Here is a 22,562-nt window from a genome sequence, read left to right as displayed (position 1 = left end):
AAAATGATGATCCAAAGCATTCTCCTTCTGTGCTGTAGGTCAAGGCTAAAGAAGAGGACTGGATAGGAATGTAATTTGCATGAGTTATATGCTCTCTCTCTAATGTATTTCCTATTTTTTGCTGCCTGACAAGAGTGTATTCATTGCCTTGTTCCAGATTCTCAGGTAGTTATCCAATGAAACTGATGCAGTATTCAATGAAGCACTACATTGGCATGTGGAGCATGGCAATGAAGAGGTAATTTACTTGAGAACAGCTGGTGGTAGAAAACTGCAACTGTGTGCTGACCATTTGAATGTATGTTCCATGTATTAGGAAAGACAAATTCAAGGCTGAACTACTGTACAGCCCAAATTACTTTCTTAGATTTTAAAAAAATCGACTTTTTAATGAAAAAAATGCTAATCTGGTTGGCTTCTTTGTTAAATAGGATTAGTAATAACACCTCTTTCCTTACTTTACAGGGAGGCTGTTGAGAATAAGTTCACATTTGCAAAGTGCTTTGCAATCTTGACCCTATAATAGAACCAAAAAGAACACACTTTCTATTGAGTCACAAAGACAAAAGAGAAAGCTCATAATTCTCTGAAACCTGCTTGTGAGCTTTTCCTTCTCTCCCTTCCCCTCCCCAGTTTGGGAAGCTGGGATATATTTATTAAAACAGCCAGCTAATGTAGCTTTATTTTGAATAGCAGGACACAAAGCTATACAGAACCGTAGAGCATGTGTTGTGGATACTTCATTCAGGTCAGAACTGAGTGTGCCAGAATGAAAAGATTCCTTATAAAACTGTAAAATTCTAACCCTAAATTACTTACTTTAAAGAAAGGAAAGCAGGTGAACCCTCATAATAAACTTTGCAGTACAACAGGCATGTCTACCTGTGCAATTAATGCACCTAAATGTTTTCTGCTGAAACTTCTGGCTCATTAAAGCACTCCCAGGTGCACATCTACATGTCAGGAGCAAACTGCACACCCAATGGGAGAAGCCCAGTCCAGGGCTGCTCCTACCCTGCTCTGTCTCATCCTGCAGCAGCTAGGGGGATCTTCAGGCTCTCTCGCATGCCAGCCCCTAGCTGTCCCAGCTCTCAGAGCAGCCCAGATCTGTGCGCAGCAGGACTCTGCCTAGTCATGGCAAGATCCCTGAGCCCCGCCTGTCATGAAGTCCATCATCATCCAGGACTGATTGTGGAGTGCCTTCTTGGCAATCTTGGATGATGATGGACTCCACCCGCTTAATGCACCTGATTTTTTTTGTTCACAAATTTCAGGCACATTAATTGCACATGTAAACACAGCCCATTTGTACTAGAGAATAATAAAAGAGACGTGAACACAAATATGAAGAAAAGGCAGGATATGTGAGAAAGAGGAAGTCTGAAAAGATGAGGCGGAGAACAATTTCCATTTGTTTTTATTGTGCATCACAATGGAGCTATTCAATGCAGAGGAGTTTCCTAAATGTGTCTATATTTCATACATTACTTGAATACATAAAGGAGATATGGTAAGGATAGCTTAGTTTTCATTTGTCTTATTCACATAACGAATCTCTGGAGGCAGTGGAATTTGCTCTGATGAACCACAACAAAAATCAGGCAAGCACGCAGAAGCAAAGGGAGAACAGAAACAGGCAATACATGCTAAAGTGGCAGAGAAAGAACTTAAACCCACAAGTCCCTAATTTATGTCACAAATCCCTCATTCATTATGTTCTACTCCCTCTCAAGAACTAAAGGAGTTCAGCTTAAGGCCACAGAATTGCACCAATGTAAAAGAATGGGTGAATGTGCTGACAATACCTACAGCTGTACAGAACAAGCAAATGCTATTTTCATGGATGATTCTGATGCACTGAAATTTGGTTTTGTTGCAATTTGGAGTAAAAAAATATTTCAAACCTCTCTATGAAAGGAAATGGAGCCTCTGAAGAGCTTCCCCAGGACAATGGTCCCTGAAACTGTGGGGCCAATGGTTCAGGGGTCCATTGCAAAGGACCTGTCACACACTGGTCTTCTGAGGAGTCATGAGTTTCAGAGCTTGACAGTTTGTATAACCAGGGTATCCATGGCTTCCAGTCATGGTATTTTGCAGGCTGAGAGGAAGCAGAGGGCCTGGAAACCTGGGATAAACTGGGGAATGCTTAAGAGCTGAGTAACCAGAACTCCTGATTTCCAGGCCACAAGGTTTAAATCATCCCACCAGCTGGGTTGCCAAAAGGCTATTGGGTAGAAGTTCCTGTAGCTCATCAGACTGGGTCTCGAGAAGTCAGGCAAGTGAGCTGGTAGGAAGTCAAGCTACTAAAGTTGTTTTGCAACAGTCTAAAAATGGAAGTGTCTCCCCAGAGCATGTAGATTTTTATTAATTTGCATTTTCTGATGGAAAAGCATTTCACTGGAGAATTTGCAACCAGTTTAAAACCCCTTTTTTTTTGCGTAATGGACACACTGGAAATTAGTGGAAGGCTTCAGAAAGTTTGTTGAATGCTATACCACCACTTGTCCATCTTTGTATTCTACACACAATTCTTTTACTCCTAAAACTGGAAGCAGAAGTACAATTATATCATACAAAAGGCTGCTCTCTTATTATTTCTGGCCTGGTCAGAAACAGTATGTAAGAGAGATTTTTTTTTGTGGAATCTTGTTCTCATGACATTTCCAGGCCCTTTTGGAAGTCTGATTAATATGCAATGAGTGCTCTACTGTTAAAGTTCACCGTGTTACGATATTGATGTTCTGCTTTTATATTTTTGGATGAGACATCGATTTTGGGAGTTTAATGGCTTATAACAACCTGTTTCTCAGTGTGTGGGAAATATAGATTTCTAATTCCTTAACAAATTGGAGCAAGGCAGGTTAATTAACAGGCTGACTATTAATGAGAGAGAAGAGATGAATTAAATATGTTTGGTAGATAGGCTGACATTTTCTGTCATATTTGATGAGAAATCAATGGATTATTTTCCTCTCCTTAACATTCAGATGGATGTTGTGGTAGGTGTTGTGCTCATGAGTTTGATGACTCTTGTATTATTTACTTGCCAATGATTATGTGCTAATCTAGATGAGCCATGCCTGTCAAAAATAAATAAAACCAACTTGCCTTTCCATGTTTCATTCCAGAGAAGCAACCCTTTTCTTTTCTATCCCTTTCACTCAACAGCGCAGTTTACGACAATCAATAATGTAACTTTCATCTACATTTTTTCTCCAGCAATGTCATTATCATTTCCTCTTTCAAGTCAGGGAAATAAATGCAAAATAATCTCAGGCTTCCTTTCCCTAATGTATTTTTTTCTAATTTTCCAAATGAATCTCTGTTTCTGGTTAAAGACTAGCACAGTGTGATGAGTTCATTAGTCTGCTGGTGTGCGTTCTCTGACTCACATTAAAGCACTAAAGGTCTTTGAGTTAGCAATAATTAGATGAGGTCATTAAAGCTACAATGAGATCACTATTGCCAGAAATGGCCTCACATTGTATAAAGTAAGGTCAAATCAGCTATAACCATTATTCATTCCCAACTTTTTTTTCTTCATTACATATGCATTAAGTAACAGTAGTGGGCAATCCACAGTTTAACGTGAGTGAGATACCCCACAACCTGTCATACACTGGGCATTGTATTGTGAATTAAAAGTTTCCTGGTGAGATCTTTTATAGCAATTCTCTCGTACACATAGAAACCGCAGCAGGAACTAAATAAGAACTGATCAAAAATAAATGGCAGGGGGTATATAAAACATTTTAAAGAAAAAAACAAGGCAGGAGGACATAGACAGCATTTTTATAAGCTATCAGTAGAATTGATGGGGAAAACAGAGTACAGAAATAGCAAGTGTGACTGAAACAGAGGATATAACCCAGCACCCAGAATCAAGCCATCACTTAATCAGTTATTATAGCCCCATGGAAGTTAGTGTCTCCCAGAATGGAAGGTCTGGCCCATCTGTAGTATCTGGAATGAGTGCACAGCAAAAGGCAGCTAAAGTTAACAACTCTTCCTTTCCTTTCCTTTTCCCTTAATTACAGCAACTCTGAAAACTAAGTTGATAATAGTCCCTCCACTCCCGCCTCTCTCTTTCACTATGGATGCCTTCTGGGCGACATTTCTTGAGGTCAACTGGCCATTCAATCCAAACTCAACAAAATGCATGAGACTTAATTTTTTTCCCCTTTTACATAGAAAGAAATGTCATGTCCAGCCCCCCAGAGTACATGTTCATGCTGAATGTGTAGCAGAAATTGGCCTATTTCTCATTTTCTTAACAGTCTAGAAGGAGTTTAGAGCCAAGACTCTCCATGGCAATAGATAACACAAATCAAGCTGAACAAATAGTTAAGTGGAATACTAATGGGGGGCGGAGGGGGGGGATAAATCTGCTAACGAATGTAAAAATTGCTTCCACATGTGTATATCATAAGAAATCTGGAGCCATTTTTGTACAATTTCAAGATCTCTCTTTCTCTTACACACTCTGCTGATTATAGGCACAAAGGAAAGCTGATCCTTATAGCATTACAACATACCATGTTCCTTTAGTGCCATGCAACAGGCAGCACTTTCAGTGGGCTCAGAGGTGTTCTAAATGCATAACTTCTACTGCACAAAACAACTCAGATCAGTGGCAATGCATAGGGGGTGCCAGGTGAACGCCAGTCAGGGAGTGGGGGTGCCAGGTGAAGTGCCACTGGCGCTTCCTGGTAGGCGTGATTGGCTGCAGGGGTCTCCCTCCCACCTCGTTGTTGAGATTGGCCGCAGAGGGACTCCCTGCAGTCACTGACTGGCCGCTGGGGGGGCATGTGCCCCCCTGACTCAGGTGGCACCAGTCGCCCATGACTCAGATGCATTAGAACAGCTACAAGAAATGCAAGGCACCATTTCATCTCCCTTTACTCTGAGATGCCTCCTCCCTTGATCATATGTGACAGCCTCACCTGCACGTCAAGAATGAGTGGTGGACATCTGAAATTAGATGTCCAGTTTGGTCTGGCCCATGGGAGGGGAAGTCCCATCTTTGACAACTGTGACCCAGGTATTTCTGAAAGTAAAATTAGACTTGGTGTTTATAATGGGCAGGTCACTGCCCTCTAAACTGACTCCAAACACTAAAACTTTAATATGCATCATGAAGAAGTTATACTTGGAATTTCTCTTCAGATTCCAGACGGCACTGCTACAATGTGCTGGAAGGGCCAGTTTCTTCTCTTGTGATGCGTCTCTGCAGAAACTCACCTTCCTCCCTTCCCCTGCTCAAGACAACTTTTGATTTAAAGACAGAGTCTGTTGAGGAGGTGCCTGCCACCTGGATTACAGTTGTCAAAGATGGGACTTCCCCTCCCAATGGGACAGACCAAACTGGACATCTAATTTCAGATGTCAGATGTCATGCTTTATACAAGTTTAGAAGCATCTAAGTTTATACAAGTACTAAATGACTGCCAGTGCTCAGTAATCAGAGTTTAGCATCACCTAATGGCTTTTTCATGACACTGACTGAGCAGCAGCATGAGAAGGGGATGCTGCATATCTATTTATACAAGTCCTAAATGACTGCACAGTAACGATTGCACAGTCTTTATCTTGTGCATATGCGGATCCTAACATATAGCAGAAAGAGTGGGTAGGAGCAACCAGCAAAGCTCAGAAGTGTGGAAAATACCCACAGTAGAACATAGGCATAGCTACACCTAGATCATCCTTGACCAGTGCCTGTCCAACCTCTTTTTGAACACCTCCAGTGATGGAGAATCCATAGCTTCCCTAGACAATCTATTCCATTGCCTCACTTGCATAATGGTGAAGAAATGTTTCCTGATAGAGTCAATCCAAAAGACCCTCAACGAATTCAATAGAAGATGCATCAAGCTTTGAGGCAGCAGGTAAATTTTCATTGTCCATCTCCATGCAATCACACTTATACTTCCTTATTCATTCATTTTGGGCCCACACCTCTAGGGCTCACTGCATGCACCAAAAAGCTACATGCTTCTTAAGATGGGGTATGGGGTGTTGTTCATTGCTGGCTCTGTATGGTCAGGCCATAATGTGCTTGTGATGAGCTGGGCATTATAAAAGCAGAACTCTATACCTTTACATCACGGCTAGAAGCTTTAGCCTTGTTCACTTGAACTGCTTCCTCATTGCACTATATTAGGAGCAAGGAAGGAAGGCAAATAGGTTCCAGGCTGTTTTTTCTGCAGTACTTAAAATACATTGAACACAAGAATGATGCTGAGATCATATCTAATCAGTTCCCGCTCCTCTACTGTTCATCTCAGAGGTAGATCCAGGAGTGGGGTGTCCAGGTTTGGTCACCCATCCGTTCAAGTGTGTAACACACATGCACTAACCTCTCTGTTGCCAAGAGTTCTGGTCATGGCCATCTGTTTCTGTCACTGGTCTTACTCTAGGTCCATGCCAGCTAGAAGGATGTGGTAGGGCTGTGTGAAACTTTGGTCCCTGATTTGATTCAGCAGAGATTCGGCCCAATTTAGTGGCCAAATCAGTGAATCTAAACTGAATCAGGAGACCTTTTAATCTCTCCAAATTGAATTGGAACCCTTCAAATCGATTCAGAGAGATTCAGAAAAATGCAGCGATTCGGACATAAGACACAGCTTTAAATGTTTTTTCTACATACCTTAAGGTAGCAGGCAGCTCCTGAATGCTGAGATGCTGGGGCAGATGGAGCATCCCACAGGAGTGGGGGGGGGGAAGGGGGGGTGCTCCCCAGTGTGCTTGGCAGCAGACCTGGAAAAGGACCAGCAGCAGTTTCGGTCCACTTCCGGGTCTTATGGGGAGGGTACGGGGGGGGGCCTCCCATGCCTCCCTGGCTCAGCGACTGGTGCCTCCTGGGTCTGGGGGACACACCTGGGGTCCTCCCACAGCTGGTCACTGAGCTGAGAGGGTGTGGGGGAGGCCTCCAGCATGCTCCCCACAGACCCAGAGATGGACTGGAAATACTTCCAGTCCATTTCTGGATTCACCACTGAGTATGCAGGGTCCCACCCTATACTCCTGTGGGATGCTCCATCCACCCCACCATTGCAGAATTCAGGAGCTATGCCTGTTACCTCAAGGTATGTAGAAAAAACATCTATGCATCAAAGGACCTGGTGACCACTCACACATACACCACGATTCAGAAGGCTTGAAGGTTGCCTGCTACTACTACAAGCAGCAGTGGGCTGGAGAAATGTTCCCATAAGGGCCCTGCTACACATTCAAGTTAAAGCAGGATAGAAATCAACTATAGAGTTGTTATACATTTCCAAGCACTGTCTTTATAGCTGGTTGTTTCTTTTTATAGCTGGATGGAGATTTCTATCATGTGATAATTACTTTGCACATGTGGCCAGTCTACATTCATTGTGTGATTGACCAGTAAATTGCATAATATATGTCACATGTATCAAGGGCCCAAGTTGCAAAAATAGCCAATAGCTAGCCCTGCATGCAATATGAAAACAGTCAATACAGTCTAAATGAGATAGGTGCCTAACTGTACTGAAATTTGGCAGGGGTTCATTGCTTATATCCTTCAGGAGCCTATGCAAACCCTAGTCTTAAAAATTCCCTGACAGTACAATGAAATATTTTTCTTTGTGTATAGGTCTGTGCTATTTCAGGTAAGGGATAATGATAGCTCTGCAAAGCTTCGGTCCCTGATTTGATTTGCCGGAGATGCAGCCCAATTCAGTGTCCGAATCTCTGAATCTGAATCGAATCGGAGGGCCATTTATCTCTCTGAATCAAATCGGAAGCCTTCGAATAGATTTGGACATAGACACAGCTTTAGATGTTTTTTCTACATACCTTGAGGTAGCAGGCAGCTTGTGAATCCTGCAATGCTGGGGTGCATGGAGTGTCCCACAGAAGCATGGGGGGCTCCCCAATGTTTTTGGCAGGAAACCTGGAAGTGGACCAGAAGCATTTCCGGTCCACTTCCAGGTCTGCCAGAGAGCATGCAGGAGGGCCTTCCCTCGCACCCGTCCAGCTTGGTGACTGGTTTCTCCTGGGCCAAATGCTGAGCTGGGGGGGTACACGGGGTGGGGGGGGGGCGCCCCCTGCGTGCTCCCCAGAGGACCCAGAAGTGGGCTGGAAATACTTTTGGTCCACTTCTGGGTTTGCAGCCAAGCTCCTGGTGGGACCTTCCCACGCTCCTGTGGGATGCTCCATCTACCTCAGCATTGCAGCATTCAGAAGCTACGCTGGTACCTCGAGCTAGGTAGAAAAAACATTTAAAGCTGTGTCTATGTGAGAATCGCTGATTCTCCGAATTGGCATTGAATCTATGATGCTAGGGATATGTTTAGTGCTTCTCCATGGCCTGCATTGCACCAGACTTAAAGACAAGCCACCATCACTTCTGTACACAGACTGAATAACATGGTTCCATAAATCAGTTCATATTCAACCTCCTGTAGTTGATCAGAACATGTGCATTTATTCTGTCACTGCTGGATATTGATTGTTGCCATCTGTAGGGGTTCACTCTTTTCATTTCCAAATCATGCTGACTTGAGACAAGAAAATCTTGGCTATGATATTGTAGGTGAAATTCATCTGCTGATTGCAGAACAGGGTCAGAGCCATGTCACTGATGCTTCGGTGGCTCTGAATCTCCATCTCTCCTCTCCTTGAGGATCCAGATGTTGCTTTTCATCATTCTTTAGTTTCAAGAAACAAATAAATCATTAATAGCATTAGAAATACTCTAAAAGATCCAGTGGAAAGGATTAAAACATGTGTTAATATCTAGATTGGAAAGTATACTGTAACAAGAGGTGAGACAAACAAGACATTAGAATGGTTGTGTTAGCTTAAAAGGGATATCATTTCTTACCATTGACTGAATACCATATGACATTACTTTCATTTGCCAATAAGGGGACAAACGAAATATCTAAGTCTTCTGTTGACTTTACTTGACTTTATTTGGCTTGAATAAATTTGTGGTTTTTTTTCTAACAGATTGTTTTGTATAATGCTTTCACTTTCCCTGTTATTTCACTAAAACTAAAAATATAAATCAATTGTAAGAAGAGAGGGTTTTTACTCTATAGGGAATCTTCCCTTCTCAGCACCTGGTTATGTGCTGGGTACTTTACAGCACAGATGGAAACCCATGGTCTTTGCCCTAGCAAGCCTACAGTCTAAAAATGATGTTCTTTCCTTTCTCATAGTAAGTCACCTTTTACCCAGCAATAGTAACATTAATTCCACTGGAAGTGTTCATGTGGATTTTATTCTAGCATAGATTCATTGATTCTTGAGTAGCCCATGGTCTGAATACTTCAAGAAGAATTGAGTCTACTTCTCATCAAGCATCTCAGAGCCTCAGCTCCTGTAAAGTACTAGGTTGAACTGCAAGCGAAACTTCCCAGTGGTGAGTCCTGCTGGATCATGGAACAATCTTCCAAAGAACGGGAAGCACCGGGTGTTTCTACATGATATGCTAACTGCTCAGTAGCCTAATAACACTGTGCAGTAGCGTGCAGGGCAAAACCTGTGCTAATACGCTACTGCAAAGCAGTATTAGGCTACTGTGCAGTTAGCCTTACTTAAAAAGCCGTGCACCGGCGCTACTGTGCAGTAGTGCCACTTACCGTGCATTGATTTATTATTTGGTTATGCAAGTACTAAACTGAATGAGCAGTAACTACAGCACATTAATGAACATATAGACATAGCCACTATGACTGGAATGGTTTGGGATTTCAGAACAGCCTTGGATTTTGCAACTGGAAATTACTGTGCCTACAGTTTTGCACCTCAGCTCAACAACTTAGACAAAGGGTAGCACCTAGATCTCTAGCTCCATGACAGAATGCAAATTAATTAGAAATCTATCTATTCATTTCAGCTTGTAGTTAATTGTGGCACTGGGGGTGAAGGAGAAGAAGGAAAAAACACTGCCTGCACAAATTCAGGCATTTTAAAAAATCAAACCTTTAAAACTAGCTTAGGAAAACACTACCAGAGAACATCAGGGATTAGTCCAGCACTGGCAGAGATGGTCATGTGACTTGATATCTCTTCCATCTCTATATTTTTTGATAGGCACAAAGGTGTAAGTATTGTTAGAATTCTTATTTCAGGAAAATGACAGGAAGCTCATTGACAAACAAAGCATGAAAACGTGTGCTGGCTATGTGAGGCTTATCACTACAGCGAGTCAGCGCTTAGATGGTCTAGCTGTGATTAAGTTTGTGGGCTACCAACACATAGGCTGTGTCCAGGCAAGCAGAGGTATGCTCCACAAACCTCACATGGTGAATATTAAAATGTTTGCAATGTGGTGACAAAATTTGGTACCAGAATTCCTGGGTACCAAAAAAAAATGCTGCCAGTAAAAAAAGCAGTGTAGCCCATGCAAAAAAAGGTGTGTGCGAGCACAAATGAAGGAGGTGGGGCAGGGTGGGGGTGGGGAGGCTCAGGAGGGTTGGGGGCGGGGCAGGAGCGGTAGATCATGGGGTGCCCTTTACTTATAAAAAGTGATCTTCACCATAAAAAGGTTGGAGGCCACTGGTCTACAAGGACCAGCATGAATTGATATCCCTCACTACTTTGGAGGAAGGGACCCGCTATGTCCATATCTATCCTATCAAAAGGTTTCTCAATTAGGGGCATAGGAATCAATGGGGCCCAGGGTGGGGTGTATATCCAAGACCTTCTGGCAATCTGGACAGCTCTGGCAATAGTTTTCAACCTGCTTATAAATGGCAGGCCAGAGTACCTGTTGATTTAGTCAGGCTTCAGTTTTGTCCCAATCTAAATGCCGCTCCCCCCCGGGGAGAGTATGGGCCACCCAAAGGAGTAATTTCCGAAACTTTTGTGGAACCAGAATTTGCACCAACTCCTCCCCTACTCCCCATCCATGCTCAACCCTACATAAAATGCTGGCCCTTACCTCAAACCAAGGGTATGTATCTGCCAGCCCGGGATTCACCACTTCCCCTTCTTGCCTGACTAGTCCTTCTTTGAATATATGGTGGAAGACAGGCTCCCAAGCTTGTTCCTTGAGGAACTGACCATCAACAGTGATTTCTCTTAGAGCTATGGTTTCATCAGGGCCTTCTTCCTTGGATGTGGAATCAGTTTCTACCCTGGAGAAACTTTGTGTTTGAGTATCCACTGTTTCTTTGTCAATAGATTGTTGCGGTGTCTCTTCCATGGTTTGATCCAGTACCTCTCATAGATACAGCCAATCTACACCTAATAGCATCAGCAGTGTTTTAGCCAGACCCGTAGACAACTCTTTGGTTCTTCCCATAATGGTCAGCAACATGAGCTTTCTCTGATATATGTAGGAGGCCCCGTATACGCAAATCATACTAACTGGGTTGTCTTCCTCACCTATGTGTGGCAGAACCAAAAAAGATTTTAACATGGTTTGAGTACATCCTGTGTTGACAAAAGCTGGGATTAACAGGTCACCTATTTTCACATCCACCACCAATTTGGAGAGACATGAGGGTCCCCTATGCCAACCAAAGCTACAGTCCATCTTTTCATCATGAGGTGTTTACACCACTCATACTCCCCACATCCTCTGGGTGCAATTCCTAGCAATGTGGCCCTGGTTTCCACAGCAATAACACATGATTTCTTTAGTGTCCCAACCTTTTAACTCCTTGTCACAACCCAGTTAATCAGTGCCCATGCCACTAGCAAGAGATACCTCCAAGTAGCCAACTAAGGTTTAAAAAAAAAATCCTTGCTAGAAACTCCTGAAACACAATCCTGGCGGAGAGCTGTATATAATTTATGCCCACGTCACAAACAAGAAACAAAACTTAAGACTGGTCAGGGTGAAAGGGGATAGCCCTGCCATAAATCCCTGCAATTGGTCAAGAAACAAGCGTAAACCCCTCATCGTAACCTCATACATAACAGGCAGAAAACCTAACCCACTACCTTGTAACCTGATAGCAACCTGAGAGCACAAAGAACTGCTGCTTGCCAAAAAATTAAAGATTCCACATAACGGTTCATCATTGGGTATCTCTATCAGACACCTCTGTCTATAAATAGTTTAGCAGTTTCCGTCCAAGGCGGAGAACCCCTGAGAAACCTCTGAGGAGAGACCTGAGTCCATCACCAGAGTAGATTGACGGTCTGATCAGCTGTCAATACTCCCTGTCATCGTTAATTTTGACGTAATAAAGCCCTGCAGGCTCGATAGTCTGTTCTCGGCGCGCTTCGTTCGTCATCGCTTGATATCGTAACCCGACCTTATTCATTCAACTGTAAACGAAGCTACTGTAACAGGAACAAAGGCTCAGCCTGCGTCGCACGTCACTATCTGGGCGACGTAAGTAAACAATCTCCTGTAACCAACACGCTTCTGTGCCTGGTTAATTTCACCCCATCCATCACTACCTGCCTGTCAGGTGAAAGTTTTACTGCTCCGGTGGGGGGGGTCAGAAAGCAGCTGCCGGCGCTGCTCTGATCTCCGACACTCCTGCATAGGACTTTGAGGTGATTCTAACCTTTGCAACTTAGTTCCTCCTAACTCCCCTCACCTCACCAAGATGGTACTTCCTTTTGCTAATTTTTCTCAGTTTGTTTCTCTTTTTGCAACCATAAAAGCCTCACCACTGTGGTTGGTGTCTCTGCACCCACTTTTGTGTCTCCTCACCCAGGTCAGTAAGGAACTGTTCCAGAGCAATAATATCCAAAACTTCAGCCACTGACTTGCCTTCTGACTGAATCCATCTCTCTAATAAATCCGTCAGGACTTGGGCCAGTAGCCGGAGTCGTTGTTCTTCTATCTTCTTTTTAGCTCAGAAACGTTGCCGATAGTTCTCCAGTGAAATCTCCAAGTGATACAGGATTGTCCTTTTTACCTTCTCATACTCCATAGCATTGATTCATGACAGTGCTTGATATGCTGCTTGTGCTGGACCTATTAATAACGGACCCAATTGGCCTGCCTATTCAGATCGATCCCATCCAGCTACAAGAACAGCCCTTTCAAAAGATTCTAGAAGTGCCTCAACATCGTCCTCTGGTGTCATTTTTGGCAGTCTAGTTTCTTCCCTGATCCACATCATGGCTATCTGCCGAGCCTCTATTTTTCACTCAATTCTTGCTGTCATGATAAAATCAGAATTTGGGCCTCGGCCTCTTGGGCTCTAACTCTCACTAATTCCTCCATTTGCACCTGTTGATTTTGGAGCAAACATAACATAATCCCAAGGGCTTGTTGCCAATCTTGGGGTTTTCCTAAATCTGCACCAACTTGCTTCATTTTTTGCTTCACCTTACCAGTGGGTTATCTGGACATGTTAGTTTTTGTCTGGCAGGTGATGTTTTGGGTTTCCCAGCCAATGCACCAAATTGTGAGCACAGTGCCTTCTCAGCACTGGCTTCTCTAATTACTCTCTTCCCCACCCACTCGCCTGAAATGCCTTGATGGGAGAAAAAGAATATAGAAGGGGTTTGACAGCAAACAATGTGATAACAGATGTCTTGTGCTCCAGTCTCTGCCACCCCTTCTACACTGTCCGTGCCCAACCTGTGTCCAGTTGTCCAAATGGCTTCCTCTTCATAGTTTCATAGTAGTTTCATAGTAGCTAGGGTCAGGAGGGACCTGAACAGATCATCTAGCCTGACCCCCTGCCATAGGCAGGAACAAATACTGGGCTCACAAGACCCCAGGCAAGTGATCATCCAACCTCCTCTTGAATTTGCCCAAGGTAGGGGCGAGGACCACTTCCCTGGGAAGTTGGTTCCAGATTTTGGCCACCAAAATACAAGATACTTTGCCCAGCTTAATTCCTCAGCAGGCTGGCTCTGCCTCTTAGTACTTTTTCCAGGTGGTGTCTTTATTCCTCGATCTCCATGTTTGCTTCTACAAACACTATTATAGAGTCTCCTCTGCTTGGGCTCTGCTTATCACAGTCCCCACTCACTTGAGTGTTTTCACCCAGACTTCTAGCTGGGGCCCTCAGCCTTTTCTCATCATTCCTCCCAAGGTTCACTGTTTCCCCGCAGAGGACTCACCACAGGTGCCCACTTGTCGATGTCCATCATGGCTTTTCTCACACCACTGGTGTTTCTCTTTTGTCTGCTCTAGGTCTCCATGCCTCCATGTAGATTCAACGCAGCTTGCTTCAGCTGCTCCTATGTCCCCTCTCCAAGGGCACTAGCACTCCCTGGTGGTTGTCTAGGTCACAGGATCAATCAGTGATGGCTCTTGTGGCAGACCCTTGTGTTTCTGGCATCCCTGTTAGTGCCTGATGTCATCAGACATGGGAGCATTGCGACAAGTTTTCCTCAGGTGAGGGTTCCTCCATTGCTTTCCTGTGCTTGAAACAGGGAATGGTAATAGTCCCCTGTTACACTGTCCCTGGCTGAAGTGCCAGAATCAGATGGGCAAGGACAGTTTGCCCCAGGCAGGACAATGTGTCCTGCAAAAAAGTGCACATGCAGGGACATGTGCTGTGGCACAAATTTGTGCTGCTATTATTTCTGCCACTGCAAGCACATGCCCGTGTTCATCTGGACATGGCCATAAATTCTATTGGTAGAGTCATTTTCTGTTCGTGCTTGTGGACCTTTCATTCCGATTTTCACTGCAGAAAGGAAGCGGGTAGCAGGTCTAAAGCCCTGATATCTGAAATGAAGCCCATGTCATGTGGTGTTGTGGCAAGTGATCATCAGTAGAATTATACATGCTATAATGCCTTCTGAATCCCCCAAAGCAGTTAAAGAGCCAGGAGAATATGAGACTGTCATTATTCCATCTCCCTCCCTCTGCTTAGGAGCAGAAAACCTCTGCCAGACACTCAGGCAGAACAAAACACTTAATCAGTATTAAGGATGCATCTGTTCCCCCCAGAGAGATGAGCTGTTCATTTATGCTTGTTTACAATATGTTTATAAACATTAGTGGACGGGGATAGATTACCTTAGTTTACTGCCACATAAAGGAGTCAGCTGCTTACATTTCCCATCATATCTTTTCTTTTACATTACTCAAGTGGTACCTTATGGCAAGTAATCTTGGTGAATTAGGCCAGGAACTAGGAACAGCAACCCTATAGCATTTTTCCTGTTTTCCTTTGCCACACACTCAAAAATCATAGTTTCTGATCCCCTCACTGTTCCAGATTTGCATCTGCCCAGTTTTTTCTTAACATCTAAATTCCTATGATTAATTAGTCCCATGATGGATGACCATTGAATGAATGCCCTGGATTAAAAGCCTATAGTTTGTTTGAACAGTAACAGGAAGGTGACGACAATCTTTGGAACCTCAGATGTTCATTTGCTTTGAAACAGATAAATCAACAATGAAAAAATGAACAACCTCCAATAAAGTACTAAGTGTCATAGAGTCACAGTGGTGAAAGTGCTGTGATTCAGCTGATCAACAATAAAACAGGAGGAAAATAGCTTCAATGATACGACAGTCATGTGATGAATCTCCACTTCTTTGTATGTGTGCAGGTACAGGAGTCAGGAAAACTGATTAATCCAGTCTGTTGGAGCGTGGTAATTACCATGCTCTAGCAGACTCCAGCATCTTGTGTATCAGCATCCCCATGCTTAAAAAAGGAAGTGGAGCCACTTTATATAAAGCTCATTCAATACGGCCGCTTTATCTAAAGTTCATTTTAAGTGTGGAGACTCTGATACATGAGACGTTCTGGGCCCTTTAATTAGAGTGGCTCCCAGAGTCACTCTAATTAAAGCATCCTCCTTCCCCCCAGTCCTGGAGCACATGTATAAATGCCCTTAGACTTCAAGGCTAAGGACAGATGTTACACGTACACCAGTTTAAGTGATCAGAAACTGGTTTAAACCTGTAACTGAACATAAGTTCAGTGCACATAAACCAGTTTCAAAATGGATGAAACAGGTTTAATTTAAACCAGGTTGAATGTAGTATTAGACTTAACTGATTTTGGTCAAACCAGCTCATGAAACTTCTGTCTCAGACCCCTTCCTGATTCAAATTAAATCAGCCCCCCAGCATCCCAGCATGCTTTGCAGCCCTGGGCTGGGCTGGGCTGTCTCCTCCAGAGAGGAGGATTGGTTCTGCCCCTCTGCTCACCAGCTGGCTCACTGGCCTCACTGGCCAGCTCACTGCTTGACTTCCCCCGCTCCCCACAAGGCAAAGTCTGGTTGGGGTCTGTGGTTTGGGGCCAGGGAGGAGGGGTTAAACTCACCGTCCCCAAAGTATGGAGCTGCTGGCTTAATTAGTGCTGTTTGCAACTGTGGACTACAAATCCCAGAGGCACCTGGAAGAGGAAGAGGAAGTAGTGAGCAACCTTGTGGAGTTCTGCTGGTCTGATGCCAGACTGCAAATCCCAAAGGCCTCAGGGACAGCAGGAAGAGTAAGTGAGCACACCTCCCAGGCTGTGTTTATAATTTTCAATTTATACTGTTTTAGAGAAAGAACTATTCTTGTTCAGTCTTTTATGATTCGACGCTACCACTTTCCTCCCCCACCCAGGCAGAGCACAGGCTGGGGCCTGGCCACGTCTCCTCCACTTGAGCAGGCAGGAGGGAAAAGCCTTGAAGTGGCTGGCAGGTGTTCTGTAGCACCCCCCGCCCCCTATCCCCCTGGCTTCTGGCCTGAGCCACTGCAGGCATGTGGCTGCATTTCCTGAATCAAAAGTGAATGTGTGTACATTTGTTTATTGGTTCAAACTCTGCAGCTTAGACTAACCTGCAAAATCTGCATCAATTCAGCCTCAGGCTTTTTGACTGTCTGTACTCCTCCTACTGTGTGTGTTCACATAGTGTCTACCACAATGAGACACCAAATTCAATTAGGGCCCCTAAAATTCAGTTTAAGGTAGTAAAACAATAAATATAATTTAATAAAGTGGGGGAAGCCTTGCAGCAGGAAAATACAGCGGTATTGGGAGATTAAAAGAATGTAAAGTGGTAATGACAGGATTCTGTAGATCGTGCATGTGGTGAACTAGCACTTTTGCTAGTGCAGGTTAATGAAGCCAGGCTGAGGTTGGTACCACTCTGGCTCCTTGGCCATGGAATGGGATGATGAAGACTTGAATATTCAGCTCCATTTATATGTATGAATTATTAAGATGAGGCCCATAATAGCACCCTCCACCTGACTTGATATTTTTCACAGATCAGTTGAGGAGAAAACCTTATGTTTTCCTTGAAAGAAAGGAAGTTACTGTGATGATATTGCCATGCTCCTCCTTAGGTCAGCCTTTTAAATAATCTAGACATTGCATCTATGAGTGCGTGGGGAGGAATATATCCAGGAACTTGATGCACTCTGATGAAATTCACCGAGTCATCACAAGGCACAGCTTGCAGAACAAACCCGAGCCCTCAGTGTGATTGACTTCCACAAGTCTAAGTTTATTGAATCATGGAGTGAGAATGCCTTGTCCCTTTTGGTAAGAGTAATCTAAACAAAATATACAGCAACAGTCCCTCTCTCTCTCTCTCTCTCTCTCTCTCTCTCTCTCTCTCTCTCTCTCTCTCTCCCTTTCTATCTCTCTCACAGACACACATCACATTTACTTTATGTTAAGAAATACCTATACCGCTGGCAGCTCCGCTGCTAATAAAGCACATTGTATTAAAGGCAGCCTTTCCATTTACCTACTGGGAAGCCGTTATGGGGTTCACTATTAAAGTACTTGATGTCAAAAAATCAAGGCCACTGCACACCTGACAAAAGCAATTTTCTAATCTGTTTTCACTGTCACAGACAAAGCAGTGCTTTCCATGGCAATGTAGGACTTTTCAACACAGGTCTTTATTATTTTTATTATGCAGGTGCTAAATCAATAGGAACAATTTGGTTCTTTGTATTTAGTCTTTAGGTGGCCACTCAAGAAGATGTTTGGTATAGTCAGATGTTTTTAGGGTCCTATTATCAAAGAATTAAATCTAAAAAACAACCAAAAAAATTCCCCAAATCCTGAGCTCTATAACAATTCCTTTGCACATGGAAATGTGATTTGCACATGGAAATGTGCACATGGAATTGTGATTTGTTTGCTGTGGGCATGTTTAATTTTAAAGAAATGGAGCTAGATGTATCATTCTATTTTCAAACAATTATTCACTAATGTATGGGTAAAGCATGTATATGTGTATGATGCAGTGTCAGTTAGCTCTATCCCAGAACACAAATTTGCACCAAAAACTTATGCAATCATTCAACAACAGTTATTTGTAGCTCACAGTGCTGTTGCATGTAAGTAGTGATCATTCATCTGCAAGTGTTTTTTTTTTTCTTTATATACAAATAAAAGGATAACTCTGATTGCAACAGCAAGTACAAAAATATGTTTCAAACATGTAGCCAAGCTCAAACAGGTTAAAAAAATATTAAAGATAGAGATGAAGCTTTGTTCTAAAAGAACACTACCCAATCTATTCCAGAGTCATAATGTGATATGATTAGCTCTTAGAATCCAATCGTGGAAGTTTTTTCAAATACTCGTTTCTGAACATAAGGCCTCAGAACTGCAGCGAACAGACCTGATCCAAAGCCCATTGAAAGATATGACTATGGTTTGGATCAAGCCCCTGACTATTCAAATTCAGATGAACTTTAGAAAAAGCAGAGAAAATGATTAGTAAAAAAAAAATGATGTCAAAATGGAGAACTGGGTTTTCGCATACCAACAAAGTTTGAGTGTGGTTGTTCTACAACATCCCTCCTTTGACGGTTAGAAGATATCTTCCAACTCAAAGCCTAAATTTATTCACGGCCAGTTCACAGCCAGATTTCTAGTTTCTGACCCGAGCCCCAATTGTGAATCTTATCCAATAACTGTCTCAGTGGTTTATCAGGGGTGGCACCGACAGCTATGTTTTAAAGAGAAAATTCTGCTCAGTTCTTCAGGAGGTAGACCCATCTTCAGGAAGGGGGTCCGAGGTAGAGAAAAGTGTTTCCTTGACTTGTGCCCTGAAGGAAGTATCTCAGACCCTTTGGATCCCATTCAGAGGTGTTTAGGACCCAGATTCTATTGAAGCTATTAGTTGCTTATTGTACCAAGCTCACATCCCTGAAAATCCATGTATACATCTACTTTTGTAACACATTGTTATTTTAGCCTTAAGACTAAGTCACAAAAAATCACTGAGGAGGAGGAGAACCTATCCAGCTTTTGTATTAATAGTTTTTTAGGGATTCAAGCAGGATGAAATAGAATTTAACTTAGGTGCCTAAATTCACTTATTACCCAATAGGTGGAGTAGATCTGGCCCAATATGTCCCTATACATTCTATATGTAGTTTATATACCTAAGATAGGGTTCTATATTCCACTCTAGGGGGTAGGCGCCTAAGTTTTAGGCACCTTAAGTACTTTTGATGATCCTAGTCCTAAGTAACCTGCCCATGGTCATACAAGGGAATTTCTAGCAGAGGCAGAAACTGAACCGGCATCTAAGTCTTGTTCCCAACTCAAGCCAGCCTCTTCTCAAACTTGTTTTTTTCAGGGTGTGATACTGAGGACACTTTGTGTGACTATTTTGGTTCTTATTTTGATAAGTAGTGTTTGTTTAGAGGTGCTTTTTAATGATTACTTTAACAAAAAATGTTTTAAGTAGTTTCAATTATTGTTGCCTCCACAATAGGATGTTTAGAATATTCAGATAATCCAATTAGCATGCAAATAACATACAAGTAATTAATTCCAACAAACACCGTGTATATACCAATTGCAACTGCACTGACTGTTAAAAAAAACAATCTATACATCTATGCTTGCTTTCATTTTCATCTTATAATAGCAATAGTGACCTCAGCACAGGGCATTCTCTAGGATTAATGACCAGCTGGAACTAATGGCCCCCTTAGCTACACCTCTGGCTATAAACTCCTGTCAGTCTACCATTAATCCTGAGAAAATGCCCTGTCCTTAGATCATTACTGCTTAACAAATAGTTTAGAATAAAATGAAAGCAAATGTAAGCGTAGCTATAAAGAATTCCCATCTTTTATATATGGGATAGTGTGTGTGCTTCTACAGTGGGCTTTGCCCTAATAATGCTTCATGGATATCTGTATTAACTAACGCACGTTGAATATGCCTGACATTTTTTGATTAATCTTTGTGCAATTAGTCCCCTTGACAACCATTTAAATTCTGCAAAATGTAGGGAGTGGAAATTTATAGTCTGTAAAAAGTATTCCAGACTCCTTACTCCTACTTGGAAATGCAAGCGGTGGAATGCATGCATGGTTGTTTCAGAGCTGCTACAAAGCCCTTTCCTTGGGAACAGACTCAAGTGATTTTGCAAAGTGAAGAATGTTGTTTTTGGACATCAACTTTTCTTCCTGTTCACTGTCAAAATGGAAGGCAGGGTAGATTTTCACCTTGTTAAAAAGACAAGAGCTTAAAACTTCTGTTAGTGGAAATCACTAAAGAGCCATTAATGTCAACAGAACAAGTCTGATTTACATATAGGCCAAGTACAGACATTACATTTTTACCAGTATAAGCGATCAGAAACTGGTCTATACCTGTAACAGAACAGAAGTTCGGCACATGTACACAGGTTTGTAAATGGCAGAACCCAGCTTAAGATTTGCCCTTTCACCGGAGGCGAATGTACGTTCTGTTTGCTACCAGTCTAAACTACACTGCTTAGAGAAAACTAGGCATAAACAAAGGGTTTGTGTCCAGATCATTGTGGTGGATGTGCAGTACGTGGCACTGCAGACCTTTCTGTGGTCCTATATACTGCATATGCAGGCATTCCCTGCACTGCTACCTTGCAGTGCCGGGTGTGGGGGGAGGTGACCCTGGGAGATTCTGGGGAGTTAAAAAAACCCATGCCAAAAAAAAAGCGGGGTGATGCACATGGCGGCAGCATGCGCTGCCCAAAACCCGAGCCTGGCTAGCCAGAACCACACTCCAGCTGCTGACCAGGCTCCCTGTTGCAGAAGCACCATGGCTGCAGCTTCCTGATGACCCCCGGTAAGGCTTCTGGGGCCAGCACAAGTTCTGGCCCCAACCTCCCGTACCCCATGTGGGGTAACCTGCCACACACCAGAGCATGTGTGGCACAGGCATTCCCCGGGGACAAGTAGCAGCGGTACAAGGTGTGCTGCTGTTACTTTTTCCTGGGGAAGTGCATGTTCCCACTCATGTGAACGCAGTTAGGGTTTGTTACACTGGATCAGACCCATGGCCTATCTAGTCTACTGTTCTGTTATTGGCATTGGCCAGTTCTAGATTCTTCAGAAGGAGGTACAGAATAACCCAAATCTAGGTACCATTTGCATTTGAGGCTCTGGTTTGAGCTATCTAGAGGAATCTAAAAATCTCTTTGTACTTGTTCTCAGAACTTAGCATTAAAACTGATAAAGTGTGAGATCTGAACTTTGGAAGTGCTGTGTCAGTATTTTTTGTCAAAATAAGTAAGTGTGGATGTGATTTGGCTGTCAAACGGTATCATTTACACTTCCAGCTGCCTGAACCCAGAACTCATTTCCCACAAACAGTTTCAGGCTGACAAATTAAAATTTTCCAACAAGTAAACCGGAACCCGAAAATTCCCAAGCTGTTCTGGTTAAGTCCCCATTCAAGGGCAGATCTTAATGAAAACCAAAGCCGATATCCAATTCTGTTTTTATATTAAAAAAAAAAAAAAAAAAAGTAAATTCAGCATTACACACATGGGAATAGGAACACTGGAAGGTCTAGCAGTAATAACACGGTATTACTGTAGCATTTAATATGGGCAAAATGCTTTATAAAGATTAAGTAATGATTCCTTTCAATGCTTCTGTTTTATTACCTAGGAACAGAAGATGAGAAGGGTCCTCTACGAGCTTTTGAGTCCTGAGTTCTTCAGCCACCATTTGTCCCAAAACATCCACAAGGACACCCCCTCTGTCCTCAAAGCACCCATGAAAAAAAAAAGTCCTACAGTCTGTCACAGGAAGAGAACAAGAAGGCCAAGGGCACCTTCAATGCCTCACGGCTGAGGAGGCTGAAGCAGCAAGCGCATCTGGTTAGAGAAAGAGGCAGTCAGTGGCAAAGGCAAAATGAGAAAGCTGGACCTCCTGATTCTCAGCTCCAGATTCAAACCTACATGACTTCTGTCCCTGAAACTTCTGAACCAGCCTCTTCACTCGGTGTAAGCTGGCACTAGCTGCTAATAGTGCTGCATTTGGGATGAGTTGTTATAGTCAAGACTTGATCATTTACAGTCATTAAAGATCTCGTGGTATATTTTGTGAGGAAAGGATCCATTTGCTGATGTCTTGCTCCCATATGGTGATAGATTATTCTATTGTGATTACTTATATTCCTATTTATGATTTTGTTGACTAAGGCGTTATTCTCTTCCCGTCCATAAAATACATTGTAGTGTTGGTTGCATCATTGTAATGACTCTTTTCTCTTATTTATGCTTCTATGGCTCTTGCCACACTTCACAGATGGGAAGATAAGATTTTTCTGATCATTCATCCCTGAATATTTCCTTTAATTTTTCATTAAAAAAACACACAACAGAGAAGATAGTTATAGTATATATCCAGAGGAGGAGCATGTATACTGCAATCACAGAGGCTAGAGCAGTAT

The 22,562-nt window shown here is 42.9% G+C and overlaps 1 long non-coding RNA gene across 1 annotated transcript; it reads left to right on the top strand.

Moving 5' to 3' along the window:
* The first annotated feature begins 16,111 nt into the window (after nucleotides 1-16,111).
* On the top strand, nucleotides 16,112-22,351 carry LOC132248441 (uncharacterized). Its single transcript, XR_009459636.1, has 2 exons — nucleotides 16,112-16,358; nucleotides 21,776-22,351. It is a non-coding gene; the product is annotated as an uncharacterized LOC132248441 (long non-coding RNA).
* Nucleotides 22,352-22,562: the final 211 nt, after the last annotated feature.

This window comes from Alligator mississippiensis, chromosome 2, assembly GCF_030867095.1.
Source record: "Alligator mississippiensis isolate rAllMis1 chromosome 2, rAllMis1, whole genome shotgun sequence".
Classification (NCBI taxonomy): Eukaryota; Metazoa; Chordata; order Crocodylia; family Alligatoridae; genus Alligator; species Alligator mississippiensis.
The sequence above is the reverse complement of the archived record's forward strand: the minus strand, read 5'-3'. Positions and strand labels throughout refer to the sequence as shown.